Genomic DNA, 15,351 nt, shown 5'->3' with positions numbered 1-15,351 from the left:
TTTCTGTGCAGCCCATGCTTTCTCAGTAGAAGGAAAAGAACGTCCAACTGCTGCAAAATGGGTCAGCTATGAGTTTTTTAAATCCTGGGGCCCGTTCCCTCTCTTTCCCTTCATCCCTCTGCGTGACCAGGCCACACCCTGCTACCCTGACACTTTCATCTGCAGCCCCGACCTCTCTCTGGGTCTCCACCTGAAATTCAGAGACTCTTACAGTGGAATTCTTGGTTCCCATCCCAACCTGCCCCCACTACCCGGGCAGTATATTCCCCTTCAGCAGAAATGGCACGGGCACTCACACAGCCGCCCAAGCCCCAAACCGAGGCGTCACCTTGGCTAGCGTCCCCTCTCCCTGTCACATCCAACCCAAGAGCCCCTTTATCACTCCCCCCAAATTCCAGCCCCACCTGGGCTCCTGCCCTGGCCTCCTCACTGGAGGCCCTTACCTCCCCAGAGGGGCCACGGCCATGATCGCCCTGGAAAGGCTACCCCTGGCTTTGGCCTCCAGGGGAGGACCCCTCCCTCAGCCGCTCTGTCCTTCCCGGCGCTCAGCCGTGTCTCCTCTGTCCCACGTGCCGTCCGCCTCCCTGCGGGACCTCGCGGCCTTGGTGGTCTCTGGACAGGCCACGCCCCCCGTGCTGGAGGCGCGAGTTAATTCTTCTGTCGCGGGAGGGCGCCCGCGGCCCGCGTGGGTTTCTCTGGAGGCGCTGGGCGCCGCGGGCGCAGGCGCGGGCGTGCTGGGGATGCCAGCGCGGGCCTTTCCCCGGACCCCGAGCGCCTTCAGCCTCCGCAGGGCGCGGACCTCCTCGCGGGTCCGGTGGTCCCAGGAAGTCGTGGAAGGATGGCTTCCGGGAGAGCCTCGGGGCAAACACCCGGCCGCCCATCCCAGTCCACCCGGCCCTTCGGGGCCCTCCGCAAGGACTTCCGGATGACGCCCCCGCTCTCTGCTCTCGGGTTTCCCAAACCCCACCAGGCTGCGCGTTAGAGCGCACAGCACCTGCGAATAGCGGGGCTGCAGACCCCCGGTTCTGACCCGCTGCTTCTCCCAGCGCCCGCGGCTCCTTGCGGCGTGGGCGCCGCCCTGGCCAGTGACCGGGCTGGGACGTGGAGCCCCAGGGCCCACTGCATCCCAGCCCTGACTAACCCTGGGCCAATGCCCTGACCCCACGCATCTCCATGTGCCCACTGTCAGGACTTCCTTCCTGGGGTGGTCCTGGGGCTGCAGCAGCCTCCCGCGTACAGCGCCCAGCCCGGTGAACCTGGCCCCGGATAAGCCTTCCTTAGCCCTCCTCAGCCCCAGGAAGGCGTCCTATCAGCCCCCTCCCTGGCCACACTCCTCTCCCCTCAGCCCCTGCCGGGCCTGAGTCTAGGTCTCGGGAGCCCCCGGGGCCTCTCCCCGGAGAGGAGGCCCGGTTCACGCGCCCCCAGCGAGCTGGCCAGGCTTGGAGGTGACTTGGGCAAGGTAGGAGCCTCAGTTTCCCCATCTCTACACTGGGTTACCGCAGGGGTTTTTTGAGGACTGTCAGGTAAAGCACCAGGAAGCCCCTGCGGGCAGCCGGTGCTCAGATTCCAGTGGCAGCAAGTCGGTAGGGAAGCAAACCCGGCAGTCTGGCGGCTCAGGGGCGGGCCGTCGGGGTGTCAGCGTCAGCACCAGGCAGGGTGCCCCGCGGCAGGCGGAGGTTCGGCGCGCGGGCCTTGGGGCGTGTGAGCCGGGCAGGGGCAAAGAAAAGTCCTCGATGTGAGGACCTTCCTGCCCCGCCCTGCTGCCCCGGGGCGATGGGGGCGGAGGCGGCTCCCCACCCTCTGCGCTTCTGCGGGCGCGCCCCGAGGACCCCTAAGGAAGCGGCTCCGGGAAGGAGGCGCCAGACTCCAGGGCGTGCGGCTGGGGCCTGCGCCGGCCTCGCGGTCGAGTGGGCTCCGTCCACCGGCTACGGATTGGGAGAATGAGGCCGGAGTTGGGGTTAAAGATGATCGGTTTGGGTCTCTGCGGGGCCGTTTGTCGTCTGAGCATCCCCCAAACAGGAGGAATTTCTGGGAATCGGGCACGCGTGCCTCCCGCTTGGCTGTGGGACAGCGCAGCCCGGGCCCAACCTGTGCGCCTCTGCGCGCGGCGACCACGGGGTTAGCGGGTACCGCCCGTCTGCGCCCAGCAATGCGACAGGAAGGTCTGGCAAACTATTTGGGGTTGTGCAGTTGCCGCACTGGGAAACTCTTGGGGTAAAATAATGCGTCCTCAGTGTGGTCGCGGGGGAGGGGGGGGTGATCGGGAGGAAGTGGTGAGGGAGGGGCGAGAGGATGAGGCCGGGCGGGAGGTTACCCGGGTCGCGATTTCCACTTGACTCCGCGGGCTAAGAGACGCGGTGGCCCTGGCCCGTGGCACTCCGGGGAGCCCCGCCGCCTGGCGCCCTCCTTCCAGCTCTGTTCCTTTTCCTCCTTTTAGCCCTCCCCCATCTAGAGAGAGAGCCAGCGGATGGGGGTGGGTCCGTAGGTTTTTGGTTTTTGGTTTGTGGTCTCATTAACTTGATTTACAGTAACACCCTTTTCTGATTACGAAATTAATACGTGGCTATCATGGACAATTTGGGAAATATAGAAATCTAGTTCTGAAGTTAAAATCCCTTTAATCCCGTTGCCCAGAGATGACCCCACAGTGCACAGTGTCCACACCCCTCGAGCCTCTCTCTTTTCCCTCCCTGGGTGGTGCAGCCTTTGTAACTAGGAAGTTCGATCGTTGCTAAAATGCGGAAAGGATTAGGTCTCCCTGACACCCACGCAGCACACAGTCCAGGGTCAGCCAGCTTGCAGCTCAGCTCTGACAGCTCGGCCCCACCTCCTACCCATGTGACCTTCAGTGGGTCGCTCCCTGCTGGACGGTGCCACGCCCAGATTAGGGCAGTGTTCCTCCCCAGCTCCACCTCGGCTTCACCCCAAGCTTAGCCAGCCTCTGGGTGCCCTGCTCTCCACTCCTGACCGCCTGCCCTGCCCCCGCTTCGGCAGCCTTGCTGGGCTGGCCTGGCACTTGGCCCTGACCCCTGCCCCACCTCCGTGTTCCCAGGTTCTGCTGAGAGCTTCCTGTACTTCCTCTCAGCATCCTGAGAGGCAGACCCCCACCCTCACTTTACAGGTAGAAGGCGGCGCCTTCCAGGAACCGGCCTAAGGCCTTGCAGCCCCCTGCCCGGCTTGCGCTCGGCCTGGACCCCAGCTCTCCCGAGCTCAGCCACTCCCACCTGCCCTCCTCCTTTGTGTACCAGCAGCAAGGCTGACCCGTGGGGCCCGCGCCGGAGACGAGCTGCTAGTTCTTGGAGAAAAGCAACACGACCTAAGGGGAGAAGGAAGACAGGAGACCGTCCCCCCAACCACAGGGGCTTCCCCGGTGAAGGAGGGCGAGACCTTTCTGGAGAGGCCCCACCGGGCCGAGAGGCTGCCTCTGGGCTGGGACCCAGAACCAGACAGGAGGGAGGAAGAAGGGGGAGGAGAGCAGGTGTGCAGAGGGGGGCCCCTGGCCCCAGCCGGGATGCCTGCGAGAGTGCCGGGGGCCCAGATGGGTCAGGCACTGCAACGCCCGCCTTGGGGGGTTCAGTGGGGACTGGGGAGCCAGTGAGGTGCTTCAGCGGAGGAGGAGTCTTGAAATGACAGGAAAGGCCAAGAGAGAAAGTTTCCAAGACAGAAGTGACCTTTGGGGTCTGCTTCAGCACTGGGTGGTCTTGGGCTCTGCTCCAGCCTCTGGCGTCCTCCTCTCCTTCCACCCCAGTGCCTAGTGCCTTCCCGTGCAGGCCAGTGTGGCGTGGGACACAGGGTCCCATCTGGGCTTGTCCCCCCACTGATGACCTGCCACCGGAGTGTGTTAAACAGACACCGGGGCCCACCCCGAGCTCCGATCCAGCGGGCTGGACGTGGACCAGTGGATCTGCGCTCCCAAGAAGCGCCCAAGTGCGCTCCCTCCTCCCGCCCCCATCGCCACTGTCCTCACTCCCGGAGAGCCCCAACCCACAGGCTGGCCCTCCATCTGTGTTTAAATGCAATTGCTTATCGAAGGCAGGATGGGCTGTGGCTGTCACAGCACAGGTCACACAGCAGCCAAGCTGAAGACAGGTGCTATCTGCTCTTCTCAGGAAAGCTTGCCTCTCCCCATCCCCAGCAGAGCCATCGCACTTCCTCTGTGCCAGGCGCTGTTCTGTGTCCGTGTGGCTCATAACCCCACACCTGGTGACAGAGCGCCGTGGTCGTCATTCTCATCGGTGGACGAGGGGACTGGCTGCAAGTCTGAGGCCACACACCCAGGCCTTTGCCCTTCACCTCTACACGACTGGTGTGCCACCTTGCGTGTAAAACGCCACCCTGGGGCCAGAGGAAGGGGCAGCTCCTTACCAGCTAGGGACACAGCAGGGATGAGGGGTCCAGGGGCCAACAGCGTTTAGGTGGGACCCTTCAGGGTGGGAAATGTGTGGGTGGGCAAGGAGGGCTTCAGGGCCAAGCGTGCGGGTAGGACAACACAGGCGAACTCAGGGATGAGGCAGGTAATTAGGTTTCGCTAAAGCTTGGGGTCCCCGGTGCGGGAGGATCACAAAAGCACGTGGGCTTTTGTGGACCTTCCCAGGGATCCTGCCAGGGGGGCGGGTGAGAAGGAGTTTCTCAGACAGTCCTCTGAAATCTCACCCTGCCTAAAACCCACCATCTCCTGGGGTGGGCGGGGCCCGTGCTCCCACCCCCCACCCCCCAGGAAGGGCTCAGATGCCATGCTTTCCTCTGCATCCTTCTTACTTCATCCTCTCAACTTGCGGAAGCCAGGCTCGAATTGGCACCGCATTGCTGGGAGGGGACGGGGAGAGAATCCAATTCCTATTACATGGAAAGAGACCAATGCAGAAAAGATAGATTGTTCCCCCAGGTTGAAAAGTTAGAAGGTAGAAGCAGAAAACTTAAAGGGAAGAATTTCTCTGTAAATCCAGATATAGACCCTCCCCTAAAAAAAAAAGTCTGTAATTTTATCAAAAGCTCCATGAGCGCTGGGACCACATCTCATTTTTCTTTGTATGATTTACATCTTTGCACATATCGGGCACCAGCTGTGTGCCAGGCCCATTGCAGGATCCTTTCACGTGTCCTCATTTATCCTCCCAACTGGGCACGGGAGCAGATTGTGGGAAACTAAGGCCCAGAGGAAAAACAAGGCCAAGGGTCCTGAGTTGCCACCATTACCAGTGGGCCCAACTGTTGGACCCCAACTGCAAGTGCTGTCTCTAGCCTCAGACTCCACTCCCCCCAGCCAGGCCCCTGGGGCATGAGGAGCTTAGACAGAGCCTCTGGGGACTGGGCCACTCAATCCGGGGTTGGAAGGTGCCAACTTGCTTTGACAAAGGCAGCCCAGACTTCCTGTGATGTGCATCCTCAAGTGGCATTGGTGCAAAACACAAATTGAACAGGAAATAGCAATATGACAAGTACCAGGAAGGAGAGGAATGACCCTGGGGACTGGGTTAGGATTAGATGTCCACCCCCACCCCCGTGCCCCCAACCCCCCCCACCCCACCCCACCACGGGTGCCCCACAGATCAGCCTGGCCTTTGTGGTGAAGGGAGGGGTCTGGGAAGGCGTTAGATCTTCCTGTTCCAGTAGAGGGAGGTGTTAGCTCCTCACACCCCCGCCCCGGCCGTCACCTCTCCGTAGAGCTGTTATCACAGTTTTATTTTTAACCTGGGCTCAGTGCTTTCCTTATTCTCACTGTGTAAACGTGTTCTGCTGAGCCAAGTGGACACACTGTAATTACCTTTTCTTCTTGGTACCACTTTCTGGTTTTCCTCCAGAGTTGGTCATCGCTTAACATTTTTGCTGGCTCCGTCTCCTTTAAACTTAGAGCCCAGTCTTCCTCCCTCTGACAGGGGCTCTGCTCATGTGACCGTCCACACTGTCAAGCGTATCAGTCCATCTCTATGCTTTGATGAGAGTCGGGCAACCCCTGCCCAGGCCCCAGCCCCCACCCCGGCCTCCCTGGTGTGCTCAGACACCTTCCTTCCAGGTATGTCAGGGAAATAGGAATGCCACCTCTTCAGCTTCCTCCCACAAACAGAGAAAGCCGCCAGGAGGAGGGCTAAGGAGTAAAGGCCCTCTGCTTGACAGTGAGAAGTGGGGCTGGGTGTGCTGTGGCCAGCGTTCAGGACAGTAGGTAGCTAGAAACAGCCCCCAGCCTCTCAAATCTCTTCTCTCCTTTCCGTGCTCACTTGGCTACCCTCCTGCACGTACGTGGCCTGGATTAGAGCAAGGCCCTCCACTGCCCTGGCTGGGTGGCTTTCTGCCTGTTGGTGTGGGTTTGTGGGGGGCCAGATGAGCAAGAGCTGCTGGAGCCCTTGCCACTGGCGGGCACTACTTCCTGCTCTGGTCCCCCAGCCCCCCCTGGAGTGTGCTTGCCACCCCCTCTGCAGCTGCCTCTGCCAGCACCTCCCCCTTCCCCCGTCTCCCCACCCCCACCCCCACCCCGCCTCCCATCCCTGCCTCCCCACCCCCCATTCCCCCCTCACCCCATCTCCCATCCCTGCCTCCCCACCCCACCGCCACCACCCCCCCACCTCCCACCCCACCGCCACCACCCCCCCACCTCCCACCCCCCCCCCACCTCCCCACAAAAGAGCAACAGCTGAATCAACATTGCAGGAGGAAGCTACTGGCAGGAAGAAATTAAAAAGAGAATTTCTCTTTTTAAGGTGGGGGAGGGGTCTGGAGAAGACAAGGGCTGGGTTGGAGGGGGAATTTGCAGGTCAGGTGGGAGGGCGGTTGGCAGAGGGAGGTGAGATGGTGGAGGCGTGCCAGCCAGGAGCTGGGGGCTGGGAAGGAGCTGCTGGCAGCCTTGCTGCTCCCGTGAACGCCCGCACGTCACGTGGGGCGAGTTCTCAAGGGACTGCGTTCTGCCTTTTGGGTGCTGGGTGCTGGGTTGGTCTTTCTCCGGCTCTCGTGCCTCATCTGTCCCACAGACACAGCATCGTGGGCCTCATGTGTGACTGCAGCCTCCCCCCAGTGTTGGCAACAAAACTGCACCCCCCCGGGAACCTCTGTATGGTGAGCTTGGAACCCCTTCGCATGTTCTCCATCATTAAATATTTCTTAATCTTCACACTGTTGCATAGGAGCCCCCTTCTTGTGCTCTCGGGGCTGTGTGTTGTGGGGACATGGCTGGGCGGGAAGGGGGCGGGGGTGCCCAGGTCAGTGTCCACGATGGCAAGGGGATGGCATCTCTTCCTCTTTTCTACACTCACCTGGCTGCCTCCTGCCCGCCCCAGCCCCCAGGCCTGGCACACTTGGGTATCCCTCCTCATCCTGCTTTATATCACCATGGCATGCTTGCCTCCTGAGCCAGGCCATGATGTTCCGGAGGGCATGGCCGTGCACCCTGTGGGCGTCCAGCTCAGTGTCCCGCCCAGGCCCTGGAGTCCTCAGTGAGCGCCTGGTGAAATAAAGTCCATTTTCTGGAAGGCGGAGGTGAAGGTGACTGGAAGTGGAATCTCTCGACTGACTTAGGGGCGAGGGTGGCCCCCCGAATGCTGCTGCAAAAGCGCACCCCTGGCTTCAGGTCTCTTCGAGGTGCAAAGCCCTGTCCCTCTCGCTCACCCCCACAGAGGCCCGCGATGTCCTCTGTTTCACGCTTTCATTCCCAGAACTCCCTGTCTGCCTTCTTGCCGCCGGCGTTTCAACTACTTCGTGAGTTCCCAGGAACGGATGTGCCAGGGTTGGCCGAGGCCATCTCCCTGGTACTAGATGAGATTTAATGACATTTCATACAAATACTGCCCCCTAAAGACACAGACACTTCACAACGATGGACACAGAACGATACCCGCACTGGTGGGTATTGTTCCTGGTGGGTGCCGCTGAGCCGAATGGGGTGCACGCTGTGCACCTAAATGCAGGATGCCACCCCCATTTCGCCCCACTCTTTAATTCGCCTTGTAGATCTTGTCCCCAGATGGCTGGGAGGATTCTCACGGCAGGTCTGATGCTAATCTCCCCATAGGCTGGAGTCTCTGTCTTGCTGGTCTTCTCAGCACAATACCTGAGAATCATTCACGTTGTTGGGTCTCTGATGTTTGCATTGAATGCTATAAATTTCCCTCTACACCTTGCTTTAGCTGCATCCTACAAATACGGTATGTTGTGTTTCATTTCATTCCGTCCAAACTCTTTTCTAATTTCCCTTGAGGCTCTGTTTGATCCATGGATCATTTAGAAGTACGTTGTTTCTTAGGAGATTTCTTCTGGCTTTCCGTTGCTTATTTTCTGGTTTAATTCCATTTAATAATTCCATTATGGCTACGGAACGTATCGTGCATGATTTCAGTTCTCTTAAATGTGTCCTGGTTTTTGTTACGGCCCAGGACTCAGTCTTCCTTGGTGACCGTGTTGTGGGCACCTCCTGCTGCTGCTGCTGGGTGGAACGTCTTTCGGGTCCAGTTGGTCGGGGCTGCGTTTTAGGTCTCCTGTGCACTTGCCGATCTTGTGTCTAATTTTTTAAAAATTGATTTACTGGGAAAGGAGTGTTGAAGGCTCCAGCTGTCATTGTCGATTTCTCCTGTTAGTTCTTTCAGATTTTGCTTCATGTGTTTTGATGTTGTTAGATGTATGCACATTCACAATTGTTGTATCATCTTGTTGAATAGACCCTTCCATCATTAAGTCAAGCCCCACCATACACCTGGTACTTTGCATTGTTGTGAAGTCTACTTTGCTCGATATGAACACAGTCATTCTATTTTTCTCTTTATTAGTGCTTGTATGGTGTATCTTTCCCATCCGTCGTCTTTTTACCTACCTATATTGTCATATTTAAAGTGTTTTTCTTACAGGTAGCATATAGTTGGGCCATATTTTTAGAAATTCCACCTGCTAGTATCTATCTTACCGTTGGTATATTTAGATCATTTACACAATGTAATTATTGAAGTTGTTGGATTTAGGTCTATTGTTCAAATTTTTGTTTTGTTTGCTCCCTTTGGTTTTCACTTTTCTATTTCCATTTTCTGCTTTCTTTTGGATTGTATCAGTGTTTTTAGTATTACATTTTAATTTATCGGTTGATTTTTAAACTATATCTTTTTTTTTTTTTCTTTTTGTGGTACGCGGGCCTCTCACTGTTGCGGCCTCTCCCGTTGCGGAGCACAGGCTCCGGACGTGCAGGCTCAGCGGCCATGGCTCACGGGCCCAGCCGCTCCGCGGCATGTGGGATCTTCCTGGACCGGGGCACGAACTCGCGTCCCCTGCGTCGGCAGGCTGACTCTCAACCCCTGCGCCACCAGGGAAGCCCTAAACTATATCTTTTTATACAGGTTTTTCAATGGTTGCTGGAGGAATTGCAATATATATACTAAACACCTCGTTGTCTACTTAAAATGAGCATTTTACCATTTCACGTGAAATGAAGTGGAACTTTAAAACCGTGTGTGTCCCTTCACTGCTCTCCTTTTATGTTGGAGCTGCCACGTAGTTTACATCCACATTCATTGAAAACCCCACCAGACAATGTTGTCATTTTTACCATCAACATATTGCAAAGACCTTAAGAGGGAAAATAGCGTAGTTACCCGCTAGTTTCCTTTTCTGTTGTTTTTTCTTCATTTCTAAGTTTCCCAGTTTTCCTCTGGTATCATTTCCCTCCTGAAATCTTAAGATTTCTTTTAAAGTTGTCTGCTGGGGACTAATTTTCTTACTGTCCCTTCATCTGCAAGTGTCTTTTTGTTTGTTTGTTTTTTGACCACACTGCATGGCCTGCGGGATCTTAGTTCCCCAACCAGGGGTTGAACCCTCGCCTCCTGCAGTGGAAGCTCCGCCTTAACCACTGGACTGTAAGGGAAGTCCCGAGAATGTTTTTATTTCCCCTTCGTTGGTGGAAATGATTTTGTGGGAACAGAATTGAGAGCCGGCAGTTCTTTCCTTTGAGCACTTTATACAGGTTGTTCCACTGCCTTCTGACCTCCGTGATTCTGACGGGAAATGTGATGTTTTCAAATGGTTCTTCCTCTATATGTGATGTGCCATTTTCCCAGGAGGCTTTCAGGACATGTTTCTTTATCTTTGGTTTCCAGCAGTCTAAGTGTGGTGTGTATAGGCTTGATTCTCTTCAAGTTTATCCTATTTGAGATTCACTGAGATTCTTTAATCTGTATATTTATATTTTTCATCAAATTTGGGAAGTTTTCAGCCATTATTTTTTCAAATACTTTTTCTGGGTCAACCCGTTATGCCTCTCATCCTGGGGCTCCAACGGCAACAAATGTTAGATCTCTTGATGTTATTCCACGGGTCTCCAGGCTCTGTTCATTTTTTGTCAATCTTTGTTTTCTCTTTGTCTTTAATATTGGATAATTTCTATTGGTCCTCAAGTTCACTCACTCTTTCTTCTGTCTTCACCACTCTCCTGTTAAGCCCACTCAGTGAATTTTTTATTTCTGTAATCATATTTTTAATTTTAATACCCATTTGGTTCTTTTCTATAGCTTTTATATCTCTGCTGAAAATTTTTACCTTTGCATTTGTTTCAAGGGTGTTTTCCTTCCTTAATGGAGCACATTTTATGTAATTGATTTAGATGCTTTATGTGATAATGTCAACATTTGGACCATCTCAGAGTTGACATCTATTCGTTGTTTTTTTCTCTTACAAATGCTTGAGATTTTCTTTGTTGTTGTTGCTGTTTGAGTAACTTTTCAATTGTGTCTTGGACACTTTAGATATTATTTAATGAGACTCTGGATCCTATCAAAATCTTCTCCAATGTTCTCCAACATTTCTCTCTCTCTCTCTTTTTTTTTTTTTCTGGCCATCAGCCTGGTTGGGTCAGACCACAAGTTCAGACCTGCCTCCTGTGGGCTGTGCTTCCGATGTGAGTTTAGTTTTCAAAGTCTCTGCTGTGCTACTTGGATCCATCTTGCACTTGCATCCCCCGGTCCAGTTTTCAACCCTGGCAGTCGTCTACACCACGATTCAATTTTCAAAGCCTTTGACATGGTATTTGGGTCATTTCCACATATGTCCAGCTCAGGGGTGAGTCTGGAACTTCATATAAAGCTTTATAGGGGACTTTCCTGGTGGTGCAGTGGTTAAGAATCCATCTTCCAATGCAGGGGATGCAGGTTCGATCCCTGGTCAGGGAACTAGATACCATATGCATGCCCCAACTAACGTTTTGCATGCCGCAACTAGCGAGCCCGAGAGCCGCAACTAAGGAGCAGGCCTGCCACAACTAAGACTTGGCGCAACCAAAATAAATAAATAAAATTTTTAAAAATAGGCTCTATAGGGTCTCTTTCTTAACCTCCTTCTTATTAATTTCTCTGATGCTCTCTGGCTTCCCGAGTCTTCCCTTCCGGGTCCTCTGGCTATAAAGCAGGAATTTTAGCCTCCTGCACTGTCACATGCTTCCTGTGCCTAGATCCACCTCTGGGTCAAAGTGACGATTACAATAGCTTCTGCCGCTATAGCTGCTGCTACCACCATCTTGGGAGTGCGGCTTTGGGACAGAAATTTGTCTCTGGGGCAAGACCAGGAAAAAGAAAATGAAATAGGGTATTTCTCTGAACTCTCTCTGTCTTTCAGGGCATTGCTCCTCCCAGCCCACTGACCAGAAAGGAGGGGTTCTCTTGGCTGTGCTCACTGTGCTGTCCTGGGGTGCAGGCTACCTTGAATCTAACGCACGGGATGTAGGGGGACAAGACATTTGCTACCATATCAGCCTTTCCTCGGGTTCTGATGTCTCACCCCAGTCTGTCTAGAAAGTTGCTTTATTTTATTCTGTGTGATATTTCCAGCTCTGGTCAGTATAAAGGTGGAGTGCAGTGTGCTTACTGTGTCTTAGCTGGGACTGGAAGATGTTGGTGCCTTTTTTTCTTATTCTTAATTTCAATTCATTTTTTACAGCTTCATTAAGATAGAATTTGAATGCCAATATCCACTCATACTAAGTATACAACTTAATGATAATGATTTTTAGCTGAATTTACAGATTTGTGCAATCATCACCACAATCTATTTTTAGAGCATTTCTGTTACCCCCAAAAGGTCCTCATGCTCGTTTGCAGTCACTCCCCGTTAGTTCCTTCTTTTTTTTTTTTTGAATTTTCTTTTTTATACAGCAGGTTCTTATTCGTTACCCATTTTATACATATTAGTGTATATATGTCAATCCCAGTCTCCCAACCCATTAGTTCCTTTTCAAAAAAGAAAATAGATTATCTCAAGACTACAGAAAAGGGTGGAGATCAGCATCCCTACACCCTTGTACCCACCATCCAACTTCATCAAATCTTAATATTTTGCTTTACTTTGCCAAGAATTTTTTCTTCTTTCTTCCTCATGAAACTACCCACCCCACCCCTGATTGTTTGGAAGCAAATCTGAAACATCCTGTCGTGTCCTGTGCAGATATCTTAACATGAGACTCTAAAAGGTGACGATTCTGTAACGTAATCGCAAAACCTTTAACACGTCCGAAAGTTTACCAGTTGTTTGTTAACGTCCTGTGGTCTGTGCACTGTGCCTGGTTGCTATTCTCTCCCATCTCTTATCTCGGGTTCCCACACCTCCTCTCCTCTCTTGCAACCTGCTCTTCTTCTTGGGGGCTTCTCTCCAGCCTGGATTTTGCTCACTGCATCCCTGCCAGACCATTAACCCAGCCCTCTGTCCCCATTGCTCCTATGTACTGGGAGGTGAAGTGTTGACGTGATTCGGGTTCAAGGGTAAAAGTTGTGATTTTTATGTTATTTACTTTATGATTAACTTACTTTCTAATGCGGTTTTCTCCAAGGCCTAGGACAGCAAGCAACTTGTGTCTGAGTGGAGTGTGTCCTTGTGGTGTCACAGCCAGCGACAGTCACCAGGGGGCGCGATTCGGGGACATTCTCAATCTCTTCCTTTTTTGTTGTATTTTCTGGAGTAGTTCCATAAAGAGGAAGTTCCCTTGACAGAGAACATATCATTAGAGTTTGCTCTATTTTTAAAACTCATCGAGACTATATTTGAGGAAGGTGACCCCTTCGCAGGTGCTGTGACCCTGGAACTCTGGATTCTCCGGAACTTCTGAAATCATCCCTGATACCTTAGTGTGTGTTCTTAGTTCACAATCTTTCTTGTTTGTTCTGTTTCCCTTGCCTTAAAAGAAGGATTTGTCATATTTTCTTCTTTTTCAGATGTATACTTCCTGGTTCTATTCTTTAGGAGAGTTTTAATCGTTGTCACATATAAAATTAACTATTTCCTAGCGAAGTGTCCATTGATGAGTATCAGAAGCTGCAGCACCTGCTCATCTCTTCTGCTCCTCTAGGATTTTTGTTTCCAATTGTTAATATTTTTACCTCTGTTTTAAAATCCACAATTACTTAGGCTTAACAATCTTTCCTTATTTCTTTGGTCGCCTTTCCCTCAGGGACCCATGGATTCCTCTGGGATTCCTTCATCCGTCTGTCTTTATTTCGGGAGTGCCTCTTCCAAACAGACTTTAGGGTCGTTATGTGTCTGAGCCCTGCTTCGTCTGAAGGCTCTGCTTTCTGCTCCTTTGTGGATGTAACCAGTGTCTCCTCTTCTGCTTCCCTTCCTCCCCACCCTAACCCTCCCCTTCCCTCGTTCTCTCTCTCTGTCTGTCTCTGTCTCTCTCTGAATCTGTCCTGTTTTCTTTCTATCACTAACGTTCTGTGATAGCATCACAATTTAACCAGTTTCGGGACCTTTGTTCTTCCTCCCAAGCCACGCGGCAGCCTCTTCATCTGGGTCCGGTCCTCTCTCGGACCTCCTCTTCTGTTGTCCGGGTCTCTCCCCTCTCTGTTTGCTGTTCTCTCCTGGAATTGCTGCGGGCGGGGCCGGGCAGACGGACTTGCCTCTTCCCTGTCCCGTCGTCCTCCCGGGCCAACGCCCTCATCCTGCTCTCCAGCTTCTTATTCTGCCCTTTGGTCCGTGTGATGCTTTTTAATTTCCGTGACCCAAGTTTGAGTCCCCAGTGCCTGTCTGCTTCTTCTTTGGTGGGGGCATGCTCCCCTCCCGTGTGCACAGTCTGCGGGCCGGGTCCCTTCCTGGGGTGAAAATTCCTGGGCACTGCCCTCCAGGGTTTTCTGTCCCCTGCGGGGCACGGCCACCCCCTCGGCCCGTGGGGGCATCGCATGGTGCCGCCAGAGGCCCTGCTCCCACCCCGTCCTCCCCGCACGCTGTTCCACTTCCAGCTGTGAGCGTGTGTGACGGATGGTGTGTTCCCATTGTGTGTTGCTCCTCTGACAGCCCTCTGTCAGGGGCCCTGTAGGCAGACGGGGTGAGGTTGGAAGGGGCACATGTGGTGCAACCAGCCACACGTAACTACTTCCTCCAGTTCCTGACTTAGAACAGGAAGCATCGCGCCTTCACCAGTGGAGTCTCGGGCGGGCCGGCATCTTCCCACACCCGCTGCAGCACCGGCCTGGTGAAGAGCGGAGCCCAAGCCCCTGCCAGCCCAGCCAGGACCAGCCCTGCTGAGACTCCAGAGCATCGAGCAGGTGAGTGGACAGAGGCCCCCCTGTGTCCGGGCTGGTTCCTCTGAAGGGGAGCAGCTCAGCCCTGAGGCTCTCCCCCGGCCATGGCTGCTGCCCTTCCCAAGGCGGGCAGCTCCAAGGGGCCCAGCCTGCGGAGGCCCTGGCGGCCCTGGTCCATGTCACACACCCTGGGATCGTCCACTCTAGGCCCCCTGAGCTGAGATCCGGCAAGGGGAAGTGCTGAGCCCACCGTGGGCAGAGCTAGTGGCGGGGTGATGGGAGGGATGTAACCAAGGAGATGGGACCGGCACGCTGGGAGGATGCACTCAGACCCCAGCCTCGGCTCCCCTGGTGAGGGTCCCTCAACAAGCCCCAGGCACTTGCTGAGCCCTGATGCGGGGGCTGCGAGGCCGGGCAGAGCCAGGAGGAGGCTGGGGGACAGGCAAAACCGCTGTCTGGTGGGTACGGGGCCGGCACGGCCAGGCCGTGCAGGAGGGTCCCTGGGCCTCCCCAGCTGCGCCTTCCACTTCCTGCTTGAGCAGGTCCTGTTCTGTCTTCACAGCTCTGTGGTTGCCGGCGTGGTTCTGTCCTCCAGCAGTGTGTGTGTGTGTGTGTGTGTGTGTGTCTGTGTGTGTGTGTGTATGTATGTGTCTGTATGTGAGTGTATTTGTGTGTGTGTCTGTGTTCTGTGTGTGTCTGTGTGTGTATGTATGTGTCTGTATGTGAGTGTATTTGTGTGTGTGTCTGTGTGTGTCTGTGTGTCTGTGTGTGTGTGTGTCTGTATGTGTGTGTGTGTTCTGTGTGTGTCTGTGTGTGTGTCTGTGTGTGTATGTATGTGTCTGTATGTGAGTGTATTTGTGTGTGTGTCTGTGTTCTGTGTGTG

At 54.0% G+C, this 15,351-nt stretch overlaps 1 protein-coding gene across 2 annotated transcripts in view; it reads left to right on the top strand.

Moving 5' to 3' along the window:
• The first annotated feature begins 1,333 nt into the window (after window positions 1–1,333).
• ITGB2 (integrin subunit beta 2) overlaps window positions 1,334–15,351 on the top strand; it is a 39,603-nt gene continuing 25,585 nt past the window's right edge. Inside the window, exons 1-3 of one of the 2 annotated variants that reach the window (XM_067739658.1) lie at window positions 1,334–1,459; window positions 6,963–7,047; window positions 14,330–14,492. The gene's annotated coding sequence lies outside the window, so the exon portion shown is untranslated. Of the gene's footprint in view, window positions 1,460–6,780; window positions 7,831–14,329; window positions 14,493–15,351 lie in introns of those variants that run through there. The other variant, XM_067739660.1, reaches the window with a different exon arrangement.

The sequence above is a fragment of the Pseudorca crassidens genome, chromosome 5 (genome assembly GCF_039906515.1).
Source record: "Pseudorca crassidens isolate mPseCra1 chromosome 5, mPseCra1.hap1, whole genome shotgun sequence".
NCBI classification, from domain to species: Eukaryota; Metazoa; Chordata; class Mammalia; order Artiodactyla; family Delphinidae; genus Pseudorca; species Pseudorca crassidens.
This window is presented reverse-complemented; position numbering and strand designations above follow the sequence as displayed.